The sequence below is a fragment of the Pipistrellus hanaki genome (assembly GCF_964339955.1).
Source record: "Pipistrellus hanaki genome assembly, chromosome: 2".
Taxonomy (NCBI): Eukaryota; Metazoa; Chordata; class Mammalia; order Chiroptera; family Vespertilionidae; genus Pipistrellus; species Pipistrellus hanaki.
In genome coordinates, this window is record NC_140504.1 from 199,538,762 (window position 1) to 199,564,454 (window position 25,693).

Below are 25,693 nucleotides of genomic sequence, written 5' to 3' on the forward strand. Positions count from 1 at the left end.
ATAAAAGTGTTTTAGAAAATTAGGAATATAAAAGTAAGGGGAAAATGTGTAATTTCCTTTTTCAGGAAGTAACCACATAGGATTCTGAGTTTCCTTTTGTCTTTTGTATCGTTTGAGTACGTGTGTGCAGAAAATATCCCCCACGTTGGGGAGCACACTGTATTTACAGGGTTTTCCGTTCTAGTTTTCCTACTTTGTTCCGTGGTATAGACATAACCCATCTCCATTCGGTAGGGACACCAGATCACTGGATGGGGACCCACCCTGACCATCATGACCTCCTTCTAAGCTAAGTGGCTACACTGTGCACAGAGTGCTGCCCTTGCCGTCGTCGGCCATGCCCACAGGCTGGCCTTCCTGTTCTGCCAGCGCTCGGCTTTGAGGCCTGGAGCACGTGATGTAAAGCCCCTAGCCTGGTTTTCTCATCTCGGTAGTGGTGAGGGTTACGAGAGAGGGTGCCCGTAAAATGCTTAACCTCAGGCTGAGTGTGTGCAAGAACTGACAGGTTGGGAGAATCCAAGATGGCTGCTCGGGTAGGCACCTAGCCGCAGCCGCACACAACAATTTTAATAAAATACAACTAAAATATAAAATGGACATTACCCAGAACTACAGGAAAGTCGACTGACTGGAAATCCCACAACAAGAAGCAAGGAGAAAACCAGAAGGAAGCGCGGAGGAGCTGGAAAAGCCCAAGGTACGGAGACGCGGCGCGCGGAGAGGACGGAGCCGGAGAGGAGGGAGGCCGAGTGCCTGGCGGGCGTTCCCTAGCGGAAACTCCGACTGTGCTGGGCCCCTGACTGCTCTGAACCCCAGTTTTGGGCCAGACCTCGGGGACTCAGGCTCAGTCATAGGGAGCTGGGCTGTAAGTCGGAACCCCGGGGTAGCGGAGAAAGGAGGTCCCAGAGGCGAGCACACTGCGCGCAGAGAAGGGCCAGCCGGCTGTGCCGCGGGATTGCCCTGACGGGAAGGAGACTGGGGCTCCAGACTGCTGTGAACGCCACCTCCAACTCCACTTCCAACTGAACTGAACCCCAATACCGGGCTCATTGTGGGAGAGCATAGACTGTTTGGCAGCAGGCGAAAACCGAGGGCACCTTTCTCTCAGAGGCGCCGGCAGCGAGCACGGAAGGACCCGCATAGGGCGGGGCTGACGGAAGCCAAAGCTGCAGGCTCCACCCTGAAACCCCGTCCCATCTGTAACTGCGAAATGCGACAACAAAATAGATCACGAACGAAAGAAATGGAGGACAAAAAGCGTCTGGATATAGAGTTCAAGTCTACGCTTATAAGGTTTTTCAAGAATTTCCTAGAAAAGATGGATAAGGCCTATGAGGATATGAAAAGAGATCAACTAGAATTAATAAGGAGTCAACAAGAAATGATAAGGGATCAACAAGAAATAAAGAATACATTGTCTGAAATAAAAAATATTCTACAGAGTCCTAAAAACAGAAGGGAAGATCGCAAGAATCAAGTCAAAGATTTGGAACATAAAGAGCCAGAAGACACTCCTCCACAGAAGCTAGAAGGCAAGAGAATCCAGAAAATTGAAGATAATGTCAGAAACCTCTGGGACAACTTCAAGCGAACCAACATCAGAATTATGGGGGTTCCAGAAGATGAGAGAGAGCAAGATATCGAAAACATACTGAAAGAAATAGTGACAGAAAACTTCCCCCACCTGGTGAAAGAATTTGACTTACAAGTCCAGGAAGCGCACAGAACTCCAAACAAAAGGAATCCAAAGAGGACCACACCGAGACACATCATTATTAAAATTCCAAGAGCAAAAGATAAAGAGAGAATATTAAAAGAAGCAAGAGCAAAGAAGGTAGTAACTTATAAAGGAGCACCTATACGATTGTCAGCTGACTTCTCAACAGAAACCATGCAGGCCAGAAGGGAATGGCAAGAAATATTCAAGGTGATGAATAGCAAGAACCTACAGCCAAAAATAAGCTACCCAGCAAAACTATCACTCAGAATCGAAGGCCAGATAAAGAGCTTCACTAATAAAAAAAAGCTAAAGGAGTTCATCACCACCAAACCAGAATTATATGAATTGCTGAAGGGGGTTCTTTCAGAAGAGAAAGTAAACAAAGATAAAAATTATGAACAACAAATACGTAATTATCAACAAGTGAATCTAAAAACCAAGGAAATTAAAAAAATCTGATGAACAATATTAACTGTTGAATATAATAGAATCAGAGGTATGGAAGGGGAGTGAACTGACGATTCTTGGGGAAAAGGGGAGAGGGGGGCATGAGAAGAGACTGAACATAAACTGTGCACCTATGGATGAGGACAATGGGGAGAGGGGAAAGGGCAGAGGGTGGGGTGGGAACCTGGTGGAGGAGAGCAATGGTGGGGGGGGGCGGGGGAAGGAACATTTGTAATAATATGAAAAATAAAAACTTATTTAAAAAAAAAAAATTAAAAAAAAAATCATCACAGAAAAAAAAAAAAAAAAAAAAAAAAAAAAAAGAACTGACAGGTTGGCTCTGGTGCCACTGTGCACCCCTGCAGCCTGCTTCCCCGTCTCCTCCGCTTCCCAGCCACCCGGCCACCCAGCCTGTGGTTCCGGTGTTTGTGGTCCTGTGTGAGGCCCTCAGGGCTGTTTCTGCTGGGCTCTGAGGTGTTCCCTGTTTCCTGTGGATGCCGTAACAAGTGACCAGAAGCCGAGTGGCTAACCAGCAGGACCTCTTCTCAGTGCCGGAGGCTGGGCCTCCTGTCGCATCACGTGGCCTTCCCCTCTGCATTCGGTAGGGACAGCAGAGTCACTGGATTGGGACCCACCCTGACCCAGCGTGACCTCCTTCTAAGTTAACTGGTTACACCTGCAAAGACCCTTTTTCCAAAGGAAGTCACATTTCCATGTTCCAGGTGGATAAGAATTTTCAGGGGACACTATTCAACCCACTGCAGTCCCCAGAGCTTCGTTTATCCTTGGCCCTGTTCTTGTGACCCTGTCTCTCACGACGTAAGCATCTTGGTTTTGGCTAGTTTTGTCGGTCTTGCTGTTGTCTTTGGAGCCCCTCAGTGGCCAGGGTTTGCGTGTCTGGGAGGCGGGCAGGCACGCTCTGCTCTTTCTTTTTTTATATTTTTATTGATTTTTTACAGAGAGGAAGAGAAAGGGACAGAGAGTTAGAAACATCGATGAGAGAGAATCATCGATCAGCTGCCTCTTGCACAACCCCTCTGGGGATGTGCCCGCAACCAAGGTACATGCCCTTGACCAGAATCAAACCCAGGACCCTTCAGTCCGCAGGCCGACGCTCTATCCACTGAGCCAAACCAGTTTTGGCGTATTATATAACCTTTGAGGAGGGTGTGTGTGGGGGGAATAGTTTATAACCTTTGAAGAGGGTGTGGGGGGAAGTTACTGAGCAAGACACTGAGGCTCTAGGCCATAAAGATTATCTGCTTTAGACTCAGCAGATCTATAGCCAAGACACCTGGTAGAGGACCTTTGAACTAAAGTCAAAGGCTAGCAAATTGGAGAAAATATTAGAGTTATATAGTATGTGATCAAGGATTAGTCCTTAGTATTAGAGCATTTCTAAGGTGAATTATTTAAGCAACTTTATTTTTAGGAATTTATCCAAAGGGAAGAAAATAAGAATACTTAGCCACAAAATTAGTTATACAAACAAAGTATCAAAAACAGTATTCATTAGAAATTTTGTTATGAAAGCAAAAGCTTGTCTGTAGTCAGTAGAATTTAAGCTCCGTGAGGCATAGACCTTTGTCTTTCTTATTTCCTCTGAACTGTGACCCATCCAAATATGGTTAAGTAAGGTGCTCATGGAGTACCGTGCAGCTGGTGCCCGTTTATAAGGGGCTCTTTGTTGTCTTGAGGGGATGCCCTCAGCGCAGTAATGGGGGGGGGGGGGTAGGGGGTGGAATATGTGTAAGTTTGGGGAAGAAGGTATAATTTAATTTGTGAAAAGATATGCATCTAGGTGTCAAATAGAGTATAGAAGAAATATATGCCCCTACTCACTGGGACACGGATATTCTGGGAGAAGGAATATGTAGTAAGATATAATTTTTCTTTATACTTTTTGGTAGGAAATTGGCCAAGATCATGATAATTAGGAAAAACATATTTTCATTTTGTAAGAAATATAAAAGCAAATTATTTATACTTAAAAGTATTAGATGTTCTCTCAAAGTTAACATGACTGAGATGAGCATGTTCTAAAAATTTCATAGTTGTAATTTATTTGCCTTTATTTTTTTTTATTGAGGTATAATTGACTAAATTTGCCTTTGAGGTAAAAGATTTTTTCTGATGGTGTTTCATAGCATCTTCTATGCATTTTTTTTTTTTTTTCACTTGAGCCATTTCACTAGTTTTTTGTATAAGAATGGATGCCAAGCCCTAGCTGGTTTGGCTCAGTGGATAGAACATCAGCCTGGGGACTGAAGGGTCCCAGGTTCGATTCCAGTCAAGGGCATGTACCTTGGTTGCAGGCACATCCCCAGTGGGAGGTGTGCAGCAGGCAGCTGATCGATGTTTCTCTCTCATCAATGTTTCTAACTCTCTATTCCTCTCCCTTCCTCTCTGTAAAAAAATCAAATAAAAAATATTTTTTTAAAGAAAAAGAATGGATGCCAAGAAAAAAAAAAAGATTAAAAAAAAAATGGATGCCATGGGTGCTATTATTGCCGACATAACAACTACAACCTGGCTTTTTATTTATTTATTTATTTATTTTATTTTTTTTTTTTTAAATAAGTTTTTATTTTTCATATTATTACAGATGTTCCTTCCCCCGCCCCCCCCCACCATTGCTCTCCTCCACCAGGTTCCCACCCCACCCTCTGCCCTTTCCCCTCTCCCCATTGTCCTCATCCATAGGTGCACAGTTTATGTTCAGTCTATTCCCACGCCCCCCTCTCCCCTTTTCCCCAAGAATCGTCAGTTCACTCCCCTTCCATACCTCTGATTCTATTATATTCAACAGTTAATATTGTTCATCAGATTTTTTTAATTTCCTTGGTTTTTAGATTCACTTGTTGATAATTACGTATTTGTTGTTCATAATTTTTATCTTTGTTTACTTTCTCTTCTGAAAGAACCCCCTTCAGCAATTCATATAATTCTGGTTTGGTGGTGGTGAACTCCTTTAGCTTTTTTTTATTAGTGAAGCTCTTTATCTGGCCTTCGATTCTGAGTGATAGCTTTGCTGGGTAGCTTATTTTTGGCTGTAGGTTCTTGCTATTCATCACCTTGTATATTTCTTGCCATTCCCTTCTGGCCTGCATGGTTTCTGTTGAGAAGTCAGCTGACAATCGTATAGGTGCTCCTTTATAAGTTACTACCTTCTTTGCTCTTGCTTCTTTTAATATTCTCTCTTTATCTTTTGCTCTTGGAATTTTAATAATGATGTGTCTCGGTGTGGTCCTCTTTGGATTCCTTTTGTTTGGAGTTCTGTGCGCTTCCTGGACTTGTAAGTCAAATTCTTTCACCAGGTGGGGGAAGTTTTCTGTCACTATTTCTTTCAGTATGTTTTCAATATCTTGCTCTCTCTCATCTTCTGGAACCCCCATAATTCTGATGTTGGTTCGCTTGAAGTTGTCCCAGAGGTTTCTTAAATTATCTTCAATTTTCTGGATTCTCTTGCCTTCTAGCTTCTGTGGAGGAGTGTCTTCTGGCTCTTTATGTTCCAAATCTTTGACTTGATTCTTGCGATCTTCCCTTCTGTTTTTAGGACTCTGTAGAATATTTTTTATTTCAGACAATGTATTCTTTATTTCTTGTTGATCCCGTATCATTTCTTGTTGACTCCTTATTAATTCTAGTTGATCTCTTTTCATATCCTCATAGGCCTTATCCATCTTTTCTAGGAAATTCTTGAAAAACCTTATAAGCGTAGATTTGAACTCTATATCCAGACGCTTTTTGTCCTCCATTTCTTTCGTTCGTGATCTATTTTGTTGTCGCATTTCGCAGTTACAGATGGGACGGGGTTTCAGGGTGGAGCCTGCAGCTTTGGCTTCCGTCAGCCCCGCCCTATGCGGGTCCTTCAGTGCTCGCTGCCGGCGCCTCTGAGAGAAAGGTGCCCTCGGTTTTCGCCTGCTGCCAAACAGTCTATGCTCTCCCACAATGAGCCCGGTATTGGGGTTCAGTTCAGTTGGAAGTGGAGTTGGAGGTGGCGTTCACAGCAGTCTGGAGCCCCAGTCTCCTTCCCGTCAGGGCAATCCCGCGGCACAGCCGGCCGGCCCTTCTCTGGGGGCAGTGTGCGCGCCTCCGGGACCTCCTTTCTCCGCTTCCCCGGGGTTCCGACTTACAGCCCAGCTCCCTATGGCTGAGCCTGAGTCCCCGGGGTCTGGCCCAGAACGGGGGTTCAGAGCAGTCAGGGGCCCAGCACAGTCGGAGTTTCCGCTAGGGAACGCCCGCCAGGCACTCGGCCTCCCTCCTCTCCGGCTCCGTCCTCTCCGCGCGCCGCGTGTCTCCGTACCTTGGGCTTTTACAGCTCCTCCGCGCCTCCTTCTGGTTTTCTCCTTGCTTCTTGTTGTAGGATTTCCAGTCAGTCGACTTTCCTGTAGTTCTGGGTAATGTCCATTTTATATTTTAGTTGTATTTTATTAAAATTGTTGTGTGCGGCTGCGGCTAGTTGCCTACCCGAGCAGCCATCTTGGATTCTCTACAACCTGGCTTTTTAAAATCACAGTACTTCTCAGAAATGTTAGTTGGCAGCACTCTTGCAACCTGGCAGAGGCGGTGGAGCCAGGGCCGCCTGTGAAGACGGGTCCCGTGCAGGAGACACTCCAGCCCCACCTGGGCCTCTGGATGCAGAGCAGAGGGAAGCTGGAATGTGTCCTCTGGTGAACATGGTTGGGAGGGTAGGATGTGCCTCAGTGTAAGTGGATTGGGACACCTGTGTGATGGAGTCTTCAGAATTGATCGCCAAGATCACCTCGTTGGATTTAAAGCACAAGGTCTTCGTTTCCGCAGTTAGACGCGCTGAGTGTCTGGTGAACATACTCGTCATCCTCAGAAGCCACTGCAAACCGAGCGGTTTGGGGCCGAATTGGCGGCAGGAGGAGACAGCTGGTGTCAGAGTTGGGGAGGTCACTGCTGGCCCCGTAGTAGCTGCCCAGGTATCCAGGACGGGTTTGCTGTCATCCTGTGGCTTTTGAGGTGGTGACCGGCTGCGGGTCACCCACTGGCTCTGTGCCAGGGACTGGACTGATGCCAGGGTTGGCAGACTACAGCAAAGAGTAGTTTTTACGTTTAAAAATTGTTGGAAAACAAACCAAAAGAAGAATCCCTTTTTGTGACGGGAGAGTTGTGTGGTTTTGAGTCTTTGTCCGCAGATGTTTTGTCAGCACAGCCTCTCATTCCTTCATGGCTCATCTGGCTGCTTGGGGCGGCAGTCAGCAGTGGAATGTGTAGTTGCCTGCAACCCTGAAACCTTTGCTGTCTGGCCTCTACGGAAAGTGGCCCCCCCTGCTGTGAGCTCTGACCCCGCCCCAGCAGACAAGCAGGCCCAGGCCTCGGGGCTGGGATCCACACCCGCCCTTCTCCTCACTGCAACACGGCTTCGCAGAAAACGGGCTCTGTGTCTTGTTTTCCTGGAAGTGCTGTGTCCTCACTCCGTGCTCACACACACTGAGCGACAGCAGCTGCTGAGGACAAGGAGGATGAACTTCGGGTTCATTTTAAATTCTCTTTTGTTACAGGAGAGTGATGCGTGAAAGGTGCGGGGACTCAATCACCAGGGGTTTAGCCATAGAAAGGCATTTGGGGCTCTTTCGAGGCGCTTCCGTACAGATTCAGTGCATCTCGGCAGTGTCTGGGCGTTTGCTGCGGTGGGCACTGTCCCCGGGTGCTCCGAGGGGGTAAGGCTCCAACAGCGAAATTACCTGGACTGTTACTGAAGTTGGCCGTCAGTCGTTGCACAATATACATGGCTGGGCGTTTGTCATCTGTCTGTGTGTCTCTGGCGCTACTTCCTCCCCGTCCAAGGCACTGCTCCTCGCCTGCCTGTGAGCATAGCCCGTGCTGACTGCCGACGGGCTGCAGGGAAGCGACTGAGTTCTCAGGGGGACGTTGGGCAGTGTCTGAAGACATTTGGGGTGGTTAAAACTTGGGGTGCTACTGGCATCTTGTGGGTAGAGGCCAGGGGTGCTGCCCAGCACCCGCGGTGCACAGGACCGCGCAGAGAGCAGTGCCTCAGGGAGACCATGCCGTGGGCCTGGCCCCCTCCCATGTTCCCGCAGGCTCCCCCGTGGTGCCGAGGAGGTCTGTATGGACTTGGTCCCCAGCAGCAGGATTTCTCCCCACCCCACCCCCTCACCGTGGTATTTCCATGCTCTCCGTGGGGTGATTCCCGCTCACTCTGCTGAGCTCTCCTCGTTGTCTTTAGCTTTCTGCTGGCCGGTTGATTCAACTTCCATAAAAACGAGGTGCTTGACCCCAGAGAGGAGGAGCTCAGGAGGCTGGGCATGTGGCTCATATAATGAGAAGCTAGTGGGTGGCACTGCCCGTGGCCACCTCCGCTCAGACTGCTGTCCTAGTCTCATGCCCCTGTCCCCCAGACCTGCGGAGGCTCGCAGGGGACAGGCCACCACCAGGGCCAGCCCCCCTCGCTGAGGTCCTGCTCCTGCCTGAAGGGGCAGCTCAGAGGTGCGTCCAGGAACGAGGGCCTGGGGCCCGCAGGCACGAGGCCAAGGAGCTGCCCCTCCTTCCCGGTCGCCCTTCATGATTGCCGGCTGCCGTCATAAGGCAAGGCCACCTTTACTTTAAACAACGCAAATGTCAGGAGGTGGATTGCAAAATGCACATCTGTTTCCCCTTCACCACTGGACCCCTCGGTTTGGTTTGTACTTTTGGAGAGCTCGGGCATGTTTCATGTGACCACGGTGCAGTTATCAGATCAGCACATTTAACACGGATGCCGGCTGTTTTCTATTCCACATGTTATTGCTGTCCCCACAGTCCTTTGCAGGGGTTCCTTCTGTCCAGACCCATGGTTGCACTTAGAGGTCATGTTGTGTGTGTTTTTTAAATATGTGTTTTATTGATTTTTTACAGAGAGGAAGGGAGAGGAATAGAGAGTTAAAAACATCAATGAGAGAGAAACATGGATCAGCTGCCTCCTGCACACCTCCTACTGGGGATGTGCCTGCAACCAAGGTACAGGTCCTTGACAGGAATCAAACCTGGGACCCTTCAAACCTCAGGCCGACCCCTCTATCCACTGAGCCACACCTGTCAGGGCTAGAGGTCATGTTTGTTCTTCAATCGGATTGGCCGCTCTTGAGCTGCTCTGTGTGCATGTGCGGGCCCTGATCGCGGAGACCGCCCTCACGTGGGTCTGTGCGCTCCTCAGGTTAGCGTCGGCTTTGCATGTGGGCGGGACGCCACAGAAGTGTGTCCTCGCACTCCTTCGGGGGTCCAGTCCACGTCCCTCAGGCTCTGCGCCTTTTCCTGTGCGCACCGCTCCCTTCAGCCGCACTCCGGGAGCCTGTCCTTGCTGCCTTCCCCACGGCCCCGGGACCTCGGGCCTGTCCTCGGGCCGCGGGCAGAGCTGCCTTTCCTGGGAAGTGCCTGAGCTCCTCTTGCATTTGGTTTGTTCCGAGAACATGAAGGTGAGGGAGTCAGTTCCTGTTCTTGGAGAATGTGTTGTCCAGGTTTCTACCCCAACCTAAAGAGGGGCAGAGAGGGGTCAGCTCTGCGGGTGGGCTCCCTCTGTCCCCTTCCAGAGCTCAGGCGCAATGCTGATTCTCAGTTTTGGCCTCTCTGGTCTCCCTGGCATTTTCACGATGCTCCAGGCCAAAACAAATACCTAGAGTTTCATTTCCTCAGTCTTGAAGTCCAAACAACTTGAGTATTTATGTCCTAAAAGCTTAGCCGTTTGAAAAAAAAAAAATAATACCCATAAATTGAAGGATACTTTTAATTCTATTCTTAAATGAGTCACTGTTGCTAACTAATGGGCTGTACAGCTTCTCAGACTACAGAATCAGACTGGGCCCCTGCCTTCATTTTCTGTCAACCCAGCTTTGTGAGGATGTGATGTCAAGGGAAAGGGCGCAGCGCCATCTGCTGTTAGAACTGAGATCCACCTGGAGCTAGTTGCTCCCTTGGAGCCTGTCATCTGTTGGGCTTTGCTGTGCTTGTGTCAATTTTAAAATATCTGTGTCTTGTGAGTTGCTGCAGTGTCGCGGTGCAGTTTTAGTGCTCACAGTCCTGAGCTGGTCACGGCAGCCTGGTGGCTGCATGTTCCCTGGAAGCATCTGGGAGGGCGGAAGGAGGGAGCGTTCCCTTTCCAGGAATGGAAGCTCAGTCTGTCACTAGAGGGCAAACCGGAGGAACCGACGACAGGGCCCCCCACATTTGTAATGCGGCTTCTGTGGGGAAAGGAAACGTATCATCCGAGCACCTCAATCAGAGCGGCCTGCAGGGAGCAGCCCCTGAGTGTCTGCTGACGGCTGTGACAGATGACCTGTCACATACCAAGTGGCTCCTTCATTGGGTCTGGTTCTGGCCATGGCCTCTTCTCCTGTTTTGGACACAATAAGTGGATAAGACAGTGCAGATAACCCTGAATACTTTCTTTCTTTTCTGATTTTTTTTTTAATTGATTATGGTCTCACATAATTGTCCTTATCCCCTCATTCCCATCCCAAACCCCTCCCTACATATGCCCCACCCCCAACCGTGAATACTTTCAACGGAAAAACATTAAGAGATGCTGTAGTTCTCTGTGGTGTGTGTTTTTTTTTTTTTTTAGGGCCACACGTATCTGCTGGGCATAAGTTTTACTTGATTTACAGTTAACCCTTGAACAACTTGTCACTTAGGTGCCAGCCTCCTGCGCAGTTGAACATTCATATAGCCTGGCTGGTGTGCTCAGTGGTTGAGCATCGACCTGTGAACCAGGAGGTCATGGTTCTCCATTCCTGGTCAGGGCACATGCCTGGTTACAGGCTCCATCCCCAGGGTGGGTGTGTAGGAGACAGGTGATCAGTGATTCTCTTTCATTGATGTTTCTCTCTCCCTCTCCCTTCTTCTCTGAAATAAACAAAATATGTATTATTTTTAAAAGAAGAAAATTCACATATATAACTACTTCTCCACATATGCAGATTTCTAATCACTGAATTGACCCTTGAACACTACAGGTTTGAACTGCATGGGTCAGTTAGGGAAAATCTGCATATAAGTGGACCCACCCACATAGTTCAAATCTGTGATATTCAAGGATCAACTGTAGCCGAAACCGGTTTGGCTCAGTGGCTAGAGCATCGGTCTGTGGACTGAAAGGTTCGATTCCAGTCAAGGGCATGTACATTGGTTGCGGGCACATCCCCGGTAGGGGGTGTGCAGGAGGCAGCTCATCAATGTTTCTCTTTCATCGATGTTTCTAGCTCTCTATCCCTCTCCCTTCCACTCTGTAAAAAATCAATAAGAAAAAAATATTTTTTAAAAGGGTCAACTGTATATGTTTAGGTTCATGTATGATACTTTATGGTTTATCTTTTCCGTAATTAAATGGTACTGCAGTGAAGACATAAATGCTTATGTCACTTAAAAGGAGAAGTTTGTTGCTATACTAAAGATTCTAGTCATCACTTGGCCTACCCTTCTCTTCTAGGGAGTCTGCCTGTGGTCCCTGTGGTAGGTAGGACCTCCCCACAGTCTCCTCTCCTCTGTGCCACAGCTGATGGGCCACCTGGCAGGACAGCAAGCCAGTGAGCTGGTGCAGAGGACTCTTTAGAAACAGAGTCACCGCTGACATTGGATGGTAGCTAGGATGTGGAATTATAAGTGGTTTTGGACCATGTACACAATGGTTGATTAAGAGAGGGGGTAGTAGAAGGATAGAGAAAGCGCACCCAGAAAACCAGAGCCAATCCTGGCTGGTTTCTGATGGCCGTTTCCTTTTTTCTCAGTTCCAGTTGCATATCTCCTAGGACCTATGTACTTCCTGCCCTTGGACCTGTCAGATCTCTCCACTTCCTGTCCTTGGATCTATCAGCTCTCTTTACTTCCTGTCCTTGGACCTGTGGATCTCTCTCTACATCCTGTCGCTGGACTTGTCAGATCTCTCTCTACTTCCTGTCCTTGGATCTATCATCAGCTCTACTTCCTGCCCTTGGACCTGTCGGATCTCTCCACTTCCTGTCCTTGGACCTGTGGGATCTCTCTCTACTTCCTGTCCTTGGGTCTATCAGCTCTACTTCCTGCCCTTGGACCTGTCAGATCTCTACTTCCCAGGGGGGGGCTTTGTCTTCTTGGCAAACAGAAGAGACTTAACTAGATCAGTTTTTGGGGAGAAGAGGTGTTGGGGGGGCGGTTAACTTTTATTTCTAGAATTAACCATTTCCCCAAAGATGTAGTTACTGATAGCAAATTTCTTTTTTTTCTTTAAGGTTTTTCATTGGCAAAAAGATAATTAGATAGCTTGTTCAGTGAAAATATGTGAAACAATTAAAAATTAGAATAAGCTATGTAAACTGATCTTGAATGTCTTCACTGTGCCACTGTTTTCTTGGACATGGTGTACCTAACACAGTGACCTTGTGTTTATTATTCCTACTATGGAGGGGGTGTTTGTTTCATTTGCTTTTTAATCATCCCTAATCAATAACTTAAATGAAACTTAGCCTGGTTTTCTAATATTCAATAAGCTCAGTGACTTCCCATGACTAATGATTCTTTGATCAAGGAATTTTATCTTACTTGAATATTTCTTACTTACAGATTAATTAGGAAGGAAAGTCTGAGACCAAAAGGAAATGTATAGATCCTCCTTAAAACAGATTTGTGGTGTTTCTCCTGCTTTGCCTTCTTTCCTGTGCACCCGCCCCCTTCATTTTTGTTTTTTACTATTGAGCTTTTTGTACCAACAGAGTTTCATTTAAGAGAGGTATAGCCTGGCCCGTGTTGCTCAGGGGTTGAGGTCGGCCTATGAACTAGGAGGTCAGGGTTCGATTCCCGGTCAGGGCTCATGCCCCGGTTGTGGGCTCTATCCCTGGTAGGGGGTGTGCAGGAGGCAGCCAAACCATGATTCTTTCTCATCATGGATGTTTCTCTCACTCTCTATGAAATCAATAAAAATATATTTTAAGAGAGAGAGAGCGAGCAGTATAGATAGCAGTAGGACTAAACATCCTGGAATGGAGAAAATAAAGTTCATTTGTCTACTTCCTGTCACGCCCAGAGGTAAGGAGTGGCAGGATTTATCAGTGTTTAGGTTAAGTAGGTCAGCAGTTCAGTATCGTGTCTCGGACTTTGCACCTCTTGTCCCTCTCCTCGGACTCTGCTTAGGTGTCACCACGCCTCTGACACCTTTTGTAAAAGACCCGCACCCCTGCTACCCTCACCCGGTTCTGTTTTCCTTTAGCGCGGGGTGGCACCTGGTGTCAGGACTAAGTGCGTTTGCCTTCCTTGGCTGGAAAGTGGCGTTCTCTGACGGCAGGAGTCCATCTTGTTGACTGCGGAGTCCCCATGCCAGTGCCTGGCACGTCCTCGGCTGTGTATCTTGTGAGGGACCGGGTGACGGCGCCAAGGCCATTTCATTGTGAAGTGTTTTATCAACAGCTTAGACCTTGTCCTTTGCGTGCAGGGCTCTGGCGGCTCCGCACGGCCTCCCTGGAAGTGACACTTCCTGCTGGCTCCGGAGCGACGGCGCGGACCTCAGCCGACCTTGGCCGTGAGGAGCCTGCAGGTCTGATGGCCTCGGCACCGGCTGTTACACTTGCTGCTTCTCGGTGCCCGTTGCAATCCCAGCGCGTGTACATAGGCGCTGTAGGAACACGTTCAGTGCGAGGCTTCTGTTCTGGTTTTTATGGGGATGTGGTACTCGTGCCTTTGGTTTATACGTTTTGGAAGTATGTCCTTTTTCTCGACTGTGGGAGAATATTTCCTTTTTAAAGTTGTCTTAAAGTCTTCAAGGCAAAAATACATTCGTGTTTCTAGGATTTCTCCAAGACAGTGGTCAGGATCTTGGACCAGATCTGGCAGAGAGCACCCAAGTTACCTGGAGGGGGGCGGGGGGGGGGGGCGGGAGATGAATGAGAATTAGTGTGTGTATTTGTTTAAGGTGTGTGTGTGAGAGTGTGTTTGTGAATGTTTGTGTGTGTGTGTGTGTGTCCCTCCCGACTTCATGAATCAGAGTCCTGGGAGTGAGGTGGGAAAGGTGGAGGGGCTTTAAATGAGGCCAGGTTGGGGCTGTGCTGCAAGGGTATTTCCGTCCTGAGCGGAGGCGTCACCTGTCAGAGCTGTCGTTCAGGAAGATAAATCGGGTAGAGATGTATGAGACGGGGCGGGAGGGGGAGAGATGGCTGGGGAAGAAGGTAAGTGGTAGGCTAGGTAGGGTGGGGGAGAGCTGGAAGGAAGTGGGGCGGAGGTTGCAGGATGAAGGGTGGGGATAGGATTGAGGGTGTGTGCTGGGAAGGGGCTCCGTGAGTCTGCTCTGAGGAGGGTGTTTAAGCAGCCATTAGTGGGTTTGGGCCGGAGGGCCTGTGAATGCAATGGGGTGTGCCCTTGGAGCACTGCCATGTTAGCACTAGGGGTTGGAGTGCGGTCAGGGAAGGGACTAACAGAAGGGAGAACGAAGGAAGAGGGTCCCCAAACCAGTGGGAGCTGAGGGAGGAGCGGGGGGATGAGGTGTGGCTGACCTGGGTCCAGTGGACTGAGGTGTTGCCATCATCCAGGTGGGTGTCGGGAGGGGAGAGAAGAGGAGGGAGGAAGGGGGCTGCTTCCCTCTCATCCCTGACCGGGAATTGAACCTGCGACCCTTCAGTCCCCGGGCTGGCGCTCTAACCACTGAGTCAGCCGCCCGGGGCTGCTGTTGTGTTAGCTGTTGTCTTTTTTTTTTGTCAGTCTAGGGGAGAGAGGCCAGTGGCCCTGTCCTAACAAGGACTGCTTGTTTTTAAAGTGACTGTGAGATGCCAGTTGAAAATGGCTGGCTTAGGGCTGAGACCGGACCTTCCGGTGTGACTCTGCCGGGAAATGGTGCCGCAGGAGAGCACGGGCCCGGCGTGGAGCTGGAGCGAGCAGCCCGGGGAGGACCGGGAAGGGTCCGAGAGAAGCCGTCTCCCGAGGCCCGGTGGTGTCCTCCTCGCTCCGCGCTCGGGGAGGCCTCAGCACCGCGGTCGCCACCGTCGGCCTCCCGACCGCCAGTGCCGCGGACACCGGTTGGCGACCGTTGCTCCAGCAGCTCCCCAGGCTTCCTGTATCTTCGTGCTGGCATACACGCATACACTTGTAGCTCTGAGGAGAGAATTCCTTTTTGGAATTAGATCCCGCCATTCTTAACCCTCCTGCATCTCCATTCCTTCTGAGCGGGAACTTTGGGGTCTGACTGTCCTGGGGCCCCGCGGTGCCCGCGCTGCCGTGGGGTTAGAGCTCTGAGCGCCTTGCTGTCCTCCGTGCTCCCGTGGAAGGGTTCGGGTGGGGTTCCTCTCCGTTGTTACTCGGGTGCTTGACGGCGAAGGTACTGTTGCTGCAGAATTGGAGCTCTTCCCTTGGGCAAACCTGTGGGGAGAGTTGGGGTCTTTTCAGGGCATATTGCTTAGTTTTCTGCAAACTTTAAAAAATCCCTAACACGGCCTTTCCCTGAAAGGTCACATAAAAGATTCACAGTGTCCTGTATGAAAACCACAGTGAAGTACCTTAACATTTTTTTAACAAACACAGCAACGTACAGGATATTATACAAACAACCCCTCAGCAGTGAGGGTCCCTCATGGGCCGGTGCACCTGCTCCAGGAGCTGGGCTCGTCCTGCTGGGAGAGGGCAGACACCAGCTCTCCGTGTCTCGGGAAGGTGTGATCCTGCGGGCAGTGTCCTATAGGTGGGTCCCCTGTGACCCCCAGAGTGCCCCCCCGAAGATGGTCCATGGGAGTCCGTGGGAGCCCACCGGAGACAGGCTTCCCAGCAACTTTCTGAGGCTACGGGGCCCCTGCCCTCGGCCTGCAGAGGGCACAGACTGTGTGCACAGCATGGCCCAGACACCGCTTCTGTGGATCCTTCTCTGTCCGCGCCCCTGGACGGGCTCACCTTCTGCCCAAATAAAGGGGCGTGGTTTCCGTCTTCCTGTGGATGGATTCGGAGCGGAAGAGCGATGTCCTTTCTGGCCTGGCTTCCAGCTTGCGACGGGTGTGAGGGGTCCACGCCCTTGGGCCAGGCATGGAGGAAGTTCTGCATCTCGAAGGTCGCGGCAGCTTCCTGTTGGAGCGTTTGGAGCCTGGAGTGCTCTGAGGATTCAACACGCAGGCACCGGTCAGCACAAGACCAGATGGACTGAGCCCTCCGTGCCAGCGACTGCCCGTGGAGAGGTGCAGGCCTGGGCGCCGAGGCTGCCCCGGTTCTGTTGCCCCTTGCTGGTCTCCACAGGAAGTGATGAGACGCACAGAACGTGCTCGGTTGTCAGGGGCGCCGAGCTGGACGGAGCCGCCAGGCACGAGCAGCTCAGCGCTGTACAGCGCCCGGGGCTGCCATGGGCCTCCGCTCTCAATCATAGGAAAGCCCCACGTGTTTGGAAATTAAACAAGTCACAGATGACAGCAGAAGGGAAATTCAAAAATATTTTCATTTGAAAGAAAGTGAAAACAAAACATTTGTGGGACATAGCAATACTTAGAGGGAAATTTATAGAATGAAGCGCTCACTACAGAAAACAAAAGGTCTCACCAGCCTAAGCTCCCGCCTTTAGAAACTGGAGGAAGAGCACCTGCATTCCAGCAGGCAGGCAGGGCACAGAGCCACGAGCAGGGACCTGGGAGAGCGGCCGGAGAGGGGCCCTCCGGGAAGGCAGGCCACGCCGGCCTCCGGGAAGGACCAGGAGCGCGTACGGGACGGAAGCGAAGCGGATGTGGCAGTGAAGGACGAATGGTGTCCATTCCTTCCGGAGAGGAGCCCCGCAGGGAGAGTGCAGCGGGGTCACTGTCCCTGCCACTGGAAGCCTTTCCGCCTGCACCAGCACCGGGGAAGGCAAGGCCTCCTCGGCCGTGCGGCTCGCCCTCTGCCCGTGACCGTAGCTCACCCTTCTTTGCTTGGTAACTTCACAGGCACGTTTTAAAGGGTTACACTTGCCCTTTAGTGACCTGGCTGTTCCCTTCCCCAGCTCTTACTTTTGAATACTGTGAAGCTGTGGAAAGGTGAAGCAGCAGGTCAGGGCACTCAGTGCCGCCCCAGGAGCTGGCGATCTGTGTCGTTGCCCACTGCTCTGTGCATCTGGCGAAGCATTTCATCGATGCAGCTGTCTTTCCTTTTCTTTATGGCTCCAGCCAGCTCCCCAGAACAAGGCCGTCTTTCACATCGCCGCCGGGCGCCTCCCCAGAACTTCACTGACCCCGCCGTGCCTGGTCCAAGTTCACAGTCACAGCCATTCAGTTTCCCCCAAACGTCTCCACACCCTTTCCAGATCGGGACTGTGAGGCCTGGCTGAGAGGCTGAGGGGTTTGGAGCAGCGTACCCCCACCTGACCAGCCCCACAGCTGGAGGGCAGGACTGCTCCGGGCTGGGGTGGCTCCCTGGTCCTTCTTCCAAAGACCAGGCCACGGACTCTGCGTCCTGTCTGGAGCCCAGGCACTCTGGCCTTTGAATTAGCAAACGAGGACTCGTTTTCTCATTCCTGCGGCCTCTCCATGCGGCACACGGAGGGGTGTGCTTGGAGGTTGGGATCATTGTCGCAATCCCCTAGTGAGCAGCTCCCACCCGGGTCTCCGAGGACATCCATCGGCGCTGGGGCCACTGTGGGCTGGTCCAGCGGGCGAGTGGGTGCCGCTGAGCATCCCACAGGCGCAGTCCGGCTGACTGCCGAGCTGAGTGAGTCCCTGCTTTGACCGTGACCCTTCAGTGCCACGGGGTGTGCGTGCAGAGAGCTCCCTCAGAGGGTCCGGGCACTGAGCCTCGCTAATTTCTGTGGCCTCCACCTTCTGCCTCCACGCCATGGTGTTCATCGTTTTGAACTGTCTTTAATGGCCCTTTCCCTGCTCCTCCCCTCTTTTGACATAACATTCATGCGCCATAGCACTCAGCATTCTAAAGTGAGCAGTTCAGTGACAGCCCCAGGGCTGTGCAGCCACCACCTCTCCCTGGTTCCGGAACATCCTGTCACCCAGAGGCTCTGACCATCGAGCTGCTCCGGGTCTCGCCTGCCGCAGCCTCTGGCGGCCACGGCCCCGTCGGTGGAGCTGCTGTCGGGCTAGTTCCCGCAGATGCAGTCACGCATGTGCTGGCTTCTCCACGGAGCGCGTGTTTTCAGGGACCGCCCGCGCGGTGGTGTGTCTGCTCGGCTCCTCGTGGCTGTGGAACCTTCCCCGTGGGGTGCCGCGTGCTTACCGGTTCCGCACTGTGGACGCCGTGGGCTGCCCTGAGCACAGGGGTCCCCCTCTAGTGCCTGTGTGCAGGCCTGTTGGGTGGATGGCTGGGCCATGGAAAGTCTGGCCAACGTCTTGAGGAACCACCAGCCTGTTTTATTTCCATACCCACTTTCTCTGCCAGGAAAAAAAAGTGTAATACAAGCAGCTTCATTCCAAAATAAAATGATTTTGCTAGATAAATAAATGCCTTAGAATTCGCAGTTCAATTGGGGCCTAGTTCACTGTCTGATGCTCCTGGCTCCACACCAGCAGTGTGCGCGTGGGCTGTGGGCTGTGGGCTCAGGGCAGTGAGTGAATCCCGTGGCCTCAGCTTTTCGGACCTGGCAGACCACCGGTGTCTCCCTGATTAACCCACGGGTGGGGGTGACCCGTGAAGCAGGCACAGTGCTCGTTCCACAGTGTAATGGGGAGAGATCACAGAAACATTTAACGTTTTGAAAGAACAAGCGGATATTTCAGCAGAAATCTAGAATTAACATACTTCCACCCTGGCTGCCTCGTGCCTGCTGGTCCTCCAGACCTCGTCCCGGACCCCGGCCAGGCGGGGCTCCAGGCAGCGGGGCACCGGGACGTCCCGGCTCCCAGGGGCCTGGCCGCACTGAGGCAATACCTGGCCTGTGGCTTTAGAATCAGACGGACCTGAGGCAGGGGAGCTATGGGTGAGGTTTCTCTGAGAAGCTTTTGGAACCCCAGTGAGACTCAAAACACCCTTTCCCTCCAGCGGCTTTTTGTTTACTCAGGGTATTTTCCCTGAGGCGTTTCTAAGGGTTTAAAACAGAGAAATTGGTCCCATGCTGGTTTGGCTCAGTGGGTAGAGCATTGGCCCTTGGGCTGAAGGGTCTTTGGTTCAGTTCTAGTTGAGGGCGGCATATACCTTGGTTGGGAGGCAGCCAGCGGATGTGACATCAGTGTTTCTGTCTTTCCCTCTCCTCCACTCTAAAAACCAACGGAAAATATGCTGGGGTGAGGATTAAGAACAACAAAGACAGAGAAACAGAGATGGGATCCCCCCCCCCCCCCCCCCCCCCCCCCCCGCGCTGGAGAAGTAAACGTTAGCTCGGTGAACGGCCTGGGGAAGGGGCTTGGGTGGGCAGTGCGGGCAGGGAGGGCAGTACCCATGCCCTCCCACGGGAAGCTCGCTCCCCGCCCCACGGGCAGTGCTTGTCTAACAGCTTTCTCTCTCTGCAGACAGCTGTACATGAACCGGAGAGCAGGCCAGAAGCACTTCTGAGCTACGGTAAGTTTGATGGAATTAATTCACTAAAGCACAACATTAAGTTCTTTAGGTTTTTAAAAAAGCAGCCTAGTTTTTCCCGTCTCTCTTTTTGAGCCCGAAGTTGGTTTTCAGGCAGTTTGATCGTGAGGAGGGGGTTTTCTTCAAAAGCCTTTGGGGGCGGGAGGGGGGGCAGAGACGGAAGCTCGAGATCTAGATAAAGGGGTCATTCATTTCTCCCAACTTCTCTCGTTCTGATTTGAAAAGCACAAGCAGCTTTGTTTAAAGGTGTACACGGAGGTCAGCTGGGCCCACAGAGGTCCGAGCGCGGAGCCGAGAGGTGTCACTGTGTGTCCCGATGGAGAGCTGAGGGCGCTGGGGAAGCGCTGGCCTGGCTGGCAGCTGGGTGAGAGGTGAGGGAAGGCTCCGGGTGCACTCTCCCCAGCAGGCCGCACAGGCAGCGCTGAGCTCTCCTTGGCAATTTGCACCAGGAAGCTGAGAAACAGGAAAATCTCGTGAGAACCTCAGATATCGAGGGCGGACCATGTACACACAGGCCACACGGCAGGGTTGCTGGTGTGTTCAGCCAGGGCCCGTGAGAGCCTGGCTCCCTCTTAGTCCTCATCATGCCCAGTTACCAGGAAGAGCGAGTGACCGTTTCCTTTCCATTTCATTGACTGTTCGATCGCGTGTTTCTGATCTGAAGGCGACTTAGTGGTCCGGTGTCATCCACACTTAATACCAGTTTTTATCGCTTTTGACACATGGGCATTAAGCCTCCAAGTTCAGCCGTTCATTTGTTCAGACAATTGGGAATTACTGGGATTGCATCCTCAGAGCTGGCTACATCACAGAACAGTGTCACACACGACACAGCCTGCCTCACACTTTTAAAACCAGTAGACTTACAGCAAATTTAATATTTGCTTATAATGTAGCCGAGTAATGACAAGAATTATTGATTTTTAAAATGTATTGGAATGTTCAAATACAGGTAAAAACAACCTTAGGTAACCACCCAGCCCCAGCATTTACAGAAGTTGGCCAGTTTTTGTTCAGTCTCCTTCCTCTCAGTCTTGGAGCTTCTGACAGCACATCCCACAGTGAGGCCTTGGTCCCGCTGGGACGCCGAGCACCGCAGCACCTCCTCCGTCCTCAGCTCCCGCCACGTGCTGCTCTCGCAGAGTCTGCACGTCTGGGCCGGAGTCAGGCTCTGGAGTCTCATAACACTTCAGGACGGTCGTGTTGGGAAGTTGAAACACAAAAGTTAACCAGTCCTGCCGGGCGCTCCCTTACCAGGCGGAGCAGTCACCTCAGCGCGGTCCTTTGTTTCCTTTTAATCTGTTTATTTCCATTGATTTGAGGGAGAGGAGAGACATTGATTCGTTGTCCCACTTACTTATGCGTTCCCTGGTTCACGTCTCTGTGCCTGGACCAGGGATGGAGCCCGCAGCCTGGGCACATCGGGAGACGCTCCAAGCAGCTGAGCCACCTGGCAGGCTGCCAGTCTGGTTTGGCATGAGCCCTCGCCCGTTTTCCTCTTGGTAGTTTTCAAGCGGATTTCAGACCCATCGGTTTTTAAACGTGTCGTCGTAACCTTGAAGGCCAGGAGAGGCTGTGGCTCAGTCATGTTGGACGGAGGTCTGCACTGCACGCCACCCCACTCTCTCCGGACAGACGGGAACCTCTGTGCCCGCTGCCCCGTCACTTTCAGTGACGCTAGGGCCATGGAGCGGAGGGGCTGGGCTGCCTGGTGCCCTTGGGGACTTGCTCTCTGCATTTTGGAGACTAACTTGAGTTTGGAAATGAAAGAAAAACAGAAAAGTTAATGAAGTTGGTTGAAATTCCTCCTGCAAACTCCTGTATCAAAATGTAGCTTTGCCTCTGAGGTGAGGTGTGGGGGAGCAAGTCCCCGAACCCCTGCCCGTGTGTGTGACCCTTGGCTCTGTCAGCATTTCAGAGGCGACGCTGTGGATGTGGCGCAGCCCTCCTGTGAACCCCGCGCGTGCGCGCGTGTGTGTGCTGCCCTGTTGAGAGGGCGCTGCTTCGTCTGCTCCTGGCAGCTGACTCACACGTGCCCATTGTCTCACTTAATTTCCCCTCCGCTGTGGTGCAGAGGCCTTTACGGTTTCCCCGGAAACAGAGTAAAACACGGGATGTGGTGAGGTCACTTTCCCTGTGTGCGGAAGTCCCGGAGCTGGACTCTGATTTTTGACGTTAACAGACTTGCATTTAGTGTCCCTGGCAGTGAGTGACATGCGCGTGCCACCGACATGTCCTCCCGAGACCTGCAGGCCCTGTGAGAGGAGCCTGGGGAAGGAATGGGGGGGAGCGGGGGGAGAGCACCCGGAGCACAGGGCTGCGGTTTTTACATTCATCCTCACTGATGATCGATTTTTAAGATGTACTTGATGTTCAAATATAGGTATTTTCATTCATTTTTTTAAGAGAGTGGAAGGAAAGGAGGGAGGGGGAAAGAAGGCAAGAGAAACTTGGATGTGAGAGACGGATGCCTCTGGGTGGGTCCCCACTGGGGTGGGGGATTGAACCTGCAAACCAGGTCGGGCTCTTGACCAGGAATTGAACCTGAGACCTTTGGTGAGCAGGCTGATGCTGTAACCACTGAGCGACACCCGTCACATTATTCCACATGGGAAATATTTGAATAAAAAATCACACTAACACTGATTTACAAAGATGTTGCATATAACTTAATGTAGGGGCAGACTTCAACCTGCTTGCTTTCAGTCACTTAAATTTCTTCCAAAACAGAAGTTCTAAATCAAGGCCAGTGGCAGGTGTGGGTGGCGAGGGGCAGAGGGCCTCCGGCAGGTCTGTCTTAGTGGATTAGAGGCAGCGCGCTGAGTCAGCTTGGCCGGGGCTTAGCGGGGACTGTGACCAGGAGGGGAGAAGACGCCCAGCCTCGGGGACCAGAGGCTTTGGGGGACTCAGGGCAGCGAAGAGAAAAGCAAAACCAGCAAACGTAAGTAGAACTTGTGAACGTGGCTCAGTGGTTGGTTTAGTATAAGCTGCACAGCCAATATTGGAAACGGAGGGGAAGCTACAGCCACTGACGCTAATGAACGTGGTAGTCACCCTTCACATTTTTTAAAACGACGCCTGTTTTGTTCTTTTAAACTAGCTGTGGTCACGTGGCATCACCCTGGGTCCTGCCGTCTGCAGGGCTGTTCTCGGCGGCCTGCTGGCGCTCCCTGGTGAGGAGCTCCACTGGCCCTTTCACCGAAAGTAGGAGACCGTGGGAGTCTTTTTTTTCTTTTTAAAATGTATTTTATTGATTTTTTACAGAGAGGAAGGGAGAGGGAGAGAGCCAGAAACATCGATGAGAGAAACACCGGTTAGGGCCCTGTGAGTCTTCTTGGTTCCTGGGCCCTGATTAGCGTAACTTTTTTGAAGAGGAAATAGATATGTAAGAGAGAACGTGAGAATAAAGGCTGCCCCTATGCCTGTGTCTTTCTTCAAAAATGATCGCTAGTAACATTCCCTTGTGTCTGTAGAACAGGTTGCTTAGCCAAAACCGGTTTGGCTCAGTGGATAGAGCATCAGCCTGTGGACTGAAGGGTCCAGGGTTCGATTCTGGTCAAGGGAATGTACCTTGGTTGCGGGCACATCCCCAGTAGGGGGTGTGCAGCAGGCAGCTGATCGATGTTTCTAGCTCTCTAGCTCTCTTCTCCTCTCTATAAAAAAATCAGTAAAAAATATTTTTAAAAAAAGAATGAGGTTGCGTACCTTAGCATAGATGTGTCCTGTTCATGGACAGAGAGGGCCTCACCTTCACGCCCTGTGCTGTGTGGTTTCTTTCCTGCGGGGCTAGGTGGTGGGAATGGGGAGCCTCTGTGGGATGCGGTGCCTGGCGGCAGCGCCTGCCCAAGGCCTGGGATGGCGTGGTGTCCACCTCTCCACGCTCACCCTCTGGGGCCGGGGCTGTCAGTGCGCCCAGCACGGTGGCCTGGGCAGTGCCCCCGGGCGGGCGTGCCGGGCGCTTCCTTTGTGAAAGTCCGTTCTTTTCCAGGTTCGGTTTTAGGAAATAGAGCTGTGACATGGAGAAGAGAGAGTGATTTTAAATGTTTTAACACCTACCTTAACTGAGACTCCGCTGTGGGGGCTGACTGTAACGGGCTGTGGTCCAAAGGCAGTAGCCGGACCCAGGCTGCTCGGTGAGGCTGTCTGCTTGTCCCCGTGCTGTGGCTGAGGTTCCAATCCGCGGTGTCAGCATTTGCTCCTGAGGTTTGCCGAGGTGACAGCTAAACGGAGCTGTCATTTCTCTGCCTTCATGTTGCGCAGTGGTGATTATCATGTACAAAAGAACATCTAATTACAGGAGGCATTTAAGTTTAAGATCTCAGGAGTTATCCCACCTGTTAGAAGTTTGGTCCTTAAAAAAAAAAAAAAAAAAAAAAAAAGGAGTTGGGTCTTGCCTGGCTGGTGTGACTCAGGAGGTCATGATTTGATTTGCTGCAGCTGCCCAGGTTGCAGGCTTGGTCCCCAGTGTGGGGCGTGCAGGAGGCAGCTGGTCCATGATGCTCTTTCATCATTGATGTTTCTATTGCTCTCTCCCTCTCCCTTCCTCTCTGAAATCAGTAAAAACTTTTTTTTAACAAGTTGGGTCTTTACTTGAAGACCTCAGCATCTAAGAAGGTACTTCCTTCTACCTAGATCCTGAGGAGCTTGTTTTTAGTCCTCAGTTTGAAAATTACCTCCTGTTTCAGTGTTTGAATTGGGGTCAGAAGTTGTTTGTTGACTGAAGCTGACCTTTTCTCTGTGTGCCTCAGGCGCCAGTGGCAGTTACCCGCCAGGTCAACCTCGGGCTTCTGTACAGACTGAGCGTGGCTGTCAGATGGGAGGGCGGTCGGGTGAGGGGCGGTTGGATTGAAAGCCCGCTCTGCAGAGCTCTCTGCACAGACGTGGCCTGTCCCGCAGGGGAGAGCTGGGAGGTGCCCGGCTGGCGGGGAGCACAGGCGTCCTGCGAGGACATCACGGCCTTTCGTTGTAAAACTGTGTCCTGTTCTCTTGGCACTGTCACTGCTTCATACGTCAGCGTTCACAAATGGCCGTCCTCAGAGTGCAGCGTGCAAGGCGAGGGAGCTCCCGTGTCGGTGGACACGTGTCTGCAGCGTGGCCGCAGGGCCAGAGGTGCTCTGCGCTGACCAGGCTCCTGCGACGCCCTTCACTGGCGCCTTTGAAGCAGCCGTTTGATCAGAAATATTTCTAAGACGCCGTTGGCATGGCCCTGCCCTCTGCTGGGCCTACCCGCCCGTGGGTACTGTGCCTGGTTGGCCTGAGCTGCAGGGCTGTGGGGTTGGGCCTTGGTCTGCGGGGATCCAGGGCCCGGTTTGGAGAGCATGTTCCCGAACCAGAGGCCTGCTGGGCCCCACACCCACACAGGTCCTTCAGAATGGCCGTGTGGGCAGTCATGGGGGCAGTCATAGGGTCAGGATCACTGATGTGGCTCCCAGCAACGGGTGATCAGGTGCCACTGAGCCCTGCCTCCTGCCCTGGTTTCATGGGAGAGCCATCCTAATCTCATGCCTGTTTCAGCTTCTTGTCTCTACTGAGACCCCGATCCTTCTGGAAGAGGCTGCATGGGGACAGGTTTTTCTTTGTTCGCCACCACCATCTGTTGAGTAGTGATTTGTTAGACATCGTCATTGTGCAGAGCCAGTGAGTGAAAGAGACAGTATTTTACTAACCCAGCCCTTGGGGGGCATTTTATAAGTTCTGATGAATGTTAGTCTCTGATTTATAATTGCTCTCAAAATTTCAATTTCCTTTTCTTGTCTGCTTCATTACTTAGTCATTTTTTAAAAAATATATATTTTATTGATTTTTTACAGAGAGGAAGGGAGAGAGATAGAGAGCTAGAAATGTCGATGAGAGAGAAACATCGACCAGCTGCCTCTTGCACACCCTCTTCCGGGGATGTGCCCGCAACCAACGTACATGCCCCCAACCAGAATCGAACCTGGGACCCTTCAGTCTGCAGACCGATGCTCTACCACTGAGCCAAACCAGTTTCGGCTACTTAATCATTTTTTAAAAATATATATATATTATTGATGTTTTTTTTTTACAGAGAGTAAGGGAGAGGGATAGAGTTAGAAACAT

The 25,693-nt window shown here is 51.3% G+C and overlaps 1 protein-coding gene and 1 long non-coding RNA gene across 4 annotated transcripts in view; one reads left to right on the forward strand and one right to left on the reverse strand.

Moving 5' to 3' along the window:
* GNB1 (G protein subunit beta 1) overlaps positions 1-25,693 on the forward strand; it is a 55,077-nt gene that overhangs the window by 11,478 nt on the left and 17,906 nt on the right. For all 3 annotated transcript variants that reach the window (XM_084873483.1, XM_084873482.1, XM_084873481.1), the window contains exon 2: positions 19,546-19,594. The gene's annotated coding sequence lies outside the window, so the exon portion shown is untranslated. The remainder of the gene's footprint in view (positions 1-19,545; positions 19,595-25,693) is intronic.
* LOC311617183 lies at positions 2,501-13,524 on the reverse strand. Its single transcript, XR_014794080.1, has 3 exons — positions 12,061-13,524; positions 6,667-12,027; positions 2,501-4,696 (listed from the first exon to the last, which is right to left on the reverse strand). It is a non-coding gene; the product is annotated as an uncharacterized lncRNA (long non-coding RNA).